Source organism: Scyliorhinus canicula, chromosome 18 (assembly GCF_902713615.1).
Source record: "Scyliorhinus canicula chromosome 18, sScyCan1.1, whole genome shotgun sequence".
Taxonomy (NCBI): Eukaryota; Metazoa; Chordata; class Chondrichthyes; order Carcharhiniformes; family Scyliorhinidae; genus Scyliorhinus; species Scyliorhinus canicula.
In genome coordinates this window covers 82,769,609-82,773,309 of record NC_052163.1, presented here as the reverse complement: position 1 = coordinate 82,773,309, position 3,701 = coordinate 82,769,609, and the positions used below count along the sequence as shown (strand labels likewise).

Sequence of the window (3,701 nt, the reverse complement as noted above, 5' to 3'; positions counted from 1 at the left end):
GGGGAAAGCGGGCAGCATAATCAAGGATCCTTCCCACCCGGCTTACTCACTTTTCCAACTTCTTCCATCGGGCAGGAGATTCAGAAGTCTGAGAACATGCACGAACAGACTCAAAAACAGCTTCTTCCCCACTGTCACCAGACTCCTAAATGACTCTCTTATTGACTGACCTCATTAACACTACACCCTGTATGCTTCAACCAATGCCAATGCTTCAACCAATGCCAATACAAGACATTGTATATCTTGTGTTGCCCTATTATGTATTCTCATGTATTTTCTTGAATTTTGTTTAACTCCCTTTTCTTCCATGTACTGAATGATCTGTTGAGCTGCTTGCAGAAAAATACTTTTCTCTGTACCTCGGTACACGTGGCAATAAACAAATCCAATCCAATCCAATCCAATCCTCGAAGGAAGTGAGGATTCTTATGTCTGGCACCACACCGCCAGACTTGACCCTCTCCCAATGATTATGAAAGAGCTTTTGCTGTGAGAGGGTGAATGATGGGTTGGTTGAGGGGTGAAGGGGGAATGGAGAGAGGGCTGGGGGGGGGGGGGGGGGTCACTTGGTGCGTTGGGGATGGATGTTCTCTTGGGAGGGGTGGGGGAGGCATTGATGTCGAGTCACTTATGCTGCCCGGAGTAGGTCATTGACCTTCTTCTTTCACTGAAGGTCTACTCTCCAGGCAGACAGCTGCCGCCAAATCATCCCAGGCACAACTGACTGCTTTGTGGCTCACCCTCTGGGAATTCGGGGAATAGGGCATCCCTCCTGGTCTCCACTGCATCTAGGAGCCTCCCCATGTCAGCAGATCTAACGGGAGAAGCACCAAGTGCAGTAGAGAACACGACTTGCCGACCCTGTGGGACCGCAACCGATATCTAACATCAAATAGACTGGTAATGATCCTTTACGGCAGCAATGGCTGTCCCACCAGCTGATTTGCCTGGACAGTGCCAGCGGCTCCATGGTAGCGAGGGAAAGCAGCCATGCCACCATCCAGCCATGCCACCACGCAGCCATGCCACCATGCAGCCATGCCACCACGCAGCCATGCCACCACGCAGCCATGCCACCATGCAGCCATGCCACCACGCAGCCATGCCACCACGCAGCCATGCCACCACGCAGCCATGCCACCACGCAGCCATGCCACCACGCAGCCATGCCACCACGCAGCCATGCCACCACGCAGCCAGCCACCACGCAGACCTGCCCCACGTTTTCGGAGGTACCAACCTGGCCAGACTGTTGGATGTGGTAGACGAAACTGGACACCCTGTTCCCCCAACAGGGTTGGAGGGTCCACCGCAGGTCAGCCAGTGACACCTGGGAGCAGTGGCATCAGCTCGGGGAGTGTTCCAATGTCGTAAGAAGCTCAACGGCTCCATCAGCTACATGGTGACTTGGCTCGGCCCTGTGTACCGATCCCATGTGCCACTTCCCACCTCTGCTCCTGATCCCCAAATGAGTTGGCGACTGTCACCGCACACGCCCCACCCCCCAGAGCACATATCACGCCTGTGCACTAGCACACCCTGGCATCCACCTGCACAGCCTACCCATGCGCAGCAGCAATGCCCCGCCTGTTCCCCGCCATGCCCTCCCTGCCCCATGAAGCCTGAACTGTGCAGTCCACAATGCCTCTCTTTGGCCCCGCAAGAAAGTTGGTACATAACAGTGGAAAAGGCCCAGACAGGGGCGGGTTGGACATCAGAGTCCTCACTCCCTCTGAGGACGGGCCCCGGGATCGCTGGGGTGGCCAAGGACAGCTCGTCAGCAACAGCGAGGTTGCCTGCACTGCAGAGGTGAGAATCCAACGCACCCCCACCCAGGTGACCTGTCGCAAGTGATTGTTCATGTCAGACAATCTTTCCCTCTCACTGACCACATGCCCATTCTCCCACATGATCTCTCTGAGGATGCCACCATTGATGCGTCATGGTTGTCATCCCCACAATCCACTAGCACAGAGACACACCCCTCGTGGGCAACAGTAGTGGACAGGCTTCGGGCACAATCTGGTCAGTATCACACAGTTGATGATACACATCAGGGGAGCAGGCATATCCAGGGAGTCGCATCAGAGGTCCTCTGGATCGCAGGACATAGCTATCTACATACATAGAAGATAGGTGCAGAAGGAGGCCTTTTGGCCCTTCGAGCCTGCCCCGTCATTTATCATCATGATCATGGCTGATCATAAACCATAGCCTAATCCTGCTTTCTCCCCATAGCCTTTGTTCCCTTCGCCCCAACTGATATATCTAGATGACTCATGAATAGATTCAATGTTTTAGCACCACTACTTCCCTGAAAGGAATTCCACAGGCTCACCACTCTTTGGGTGAAGAAATGTCTCCTCATCTCTGTCCGAAATGGTTTACCCTGAATCCTCAGACTGTGAACCCTGGTTCTGGACACACCAACATTGGGAACATCTTCCCTGCATCTACCCTCTCTAGTCCTGTTAGAATTTTATAAGTCTCTATGAATCCCACCTCATTCTTCTGAACTCCAGCGAGACAATCCCTAGCTAGTCAATCTCTCCTCATATGACAGTCCCGCCATCCCTGGAATCAGTCTGGTAAACCTTCGCTGCCTCCCTCGAGAGCAAGAACATCCTTCCACGGAAAAGGAGACCAAAACTGCACACAATAATCTAGATGTGGCCTCACTAAGGCCCTGTATAATTGCAATAACACATTCTGGCTCCTGTACTTGAAACCGCTCGCAATGAAGGCCAACATACCATTGTTATATTACACTTTGTGGTAATATGTCATTATTCTTTGCCTTGTGATTGAGAATGGTCTGATGAGTTGATGATAAAGAAACCACCAATCTTAGACTGAAGCAAAACTAATTTATTGAATAACGATTAATTAATAAGTTTGCACACACTACTGAGCTATAACTACTAATGAAGTAAGTTGAATCTCGTTAAACAGTATCTATAATCTAGTATTAACTAATGATGACCTTGTTTAACTCTCTCTCTAATCTAAACTACCTGTGATCAATATTTCTCCTTTGCTAACCTGGGGCGAATTCTCCGACCCCACGCAGGGTCGAGAATCGGCCGGCAGCGGCGTTAATCCCGCTCCCGCAGGGTTTTTTTAATTCTCTGACCGGCCAAAAACCGGCGCTGTGCAAATCCCGCCGGCAGCCTCTGAAACAGCTGCGCCGGCGGGATTTCATTATATTTTTGTTTCCACAAATCTCCGGCCCGGATGGCCGAAGTCCCGCCGACGTGGCCACGGGTCACGTCGTCGAAAATCACAGTAGCTTTAAAAAGGCGTCAACCATTGATGATGTTGACGCCGTTCAGTGTCAGGGGGGGTGGGTTGCGGCATCGGGGGGGGGGGTTTGCGGCATAGGAGGGGTTGCGGCATCGGGGGGGTTGCGGCATCGGGGGGGTTGCGGCATCGGGGGGGGTTGCGGCATCGGGGGGGTTTTGCGGCATCGGGGTTTTGCGGCATCGGGGGATGTTTGCGGCATCGGGGGATGTTGCGGCCATCGGGGGGTTTGCGGCATCGCGGGGGGTTGCGGCATCGGGGGGGGTTGCGGCATCGGTGGGGGTTGCGGCATCGGGGGGGGTTGCGGCATCGAAGGGGGTTGCGGCATCGGGTGGGTTGCGGCATCGGGGGGGGTTGCGGCATCGGGGGGGTTGCGGCATCATGGGGTTGCAGCATCG

At 53.6% G+C, this 3,701-nt stretch overlaps 1 protein-coding gene across 1 annotated transcript in view; it reads left to right on the top strand.

Moving 5' to 3' along the window:
• Positions 1 to 3,701, top strand: part of LOC119952927 — a 1,042,551-nt gene that overhangs the window by 298,461 nt on the left and 740,389 nt on the right.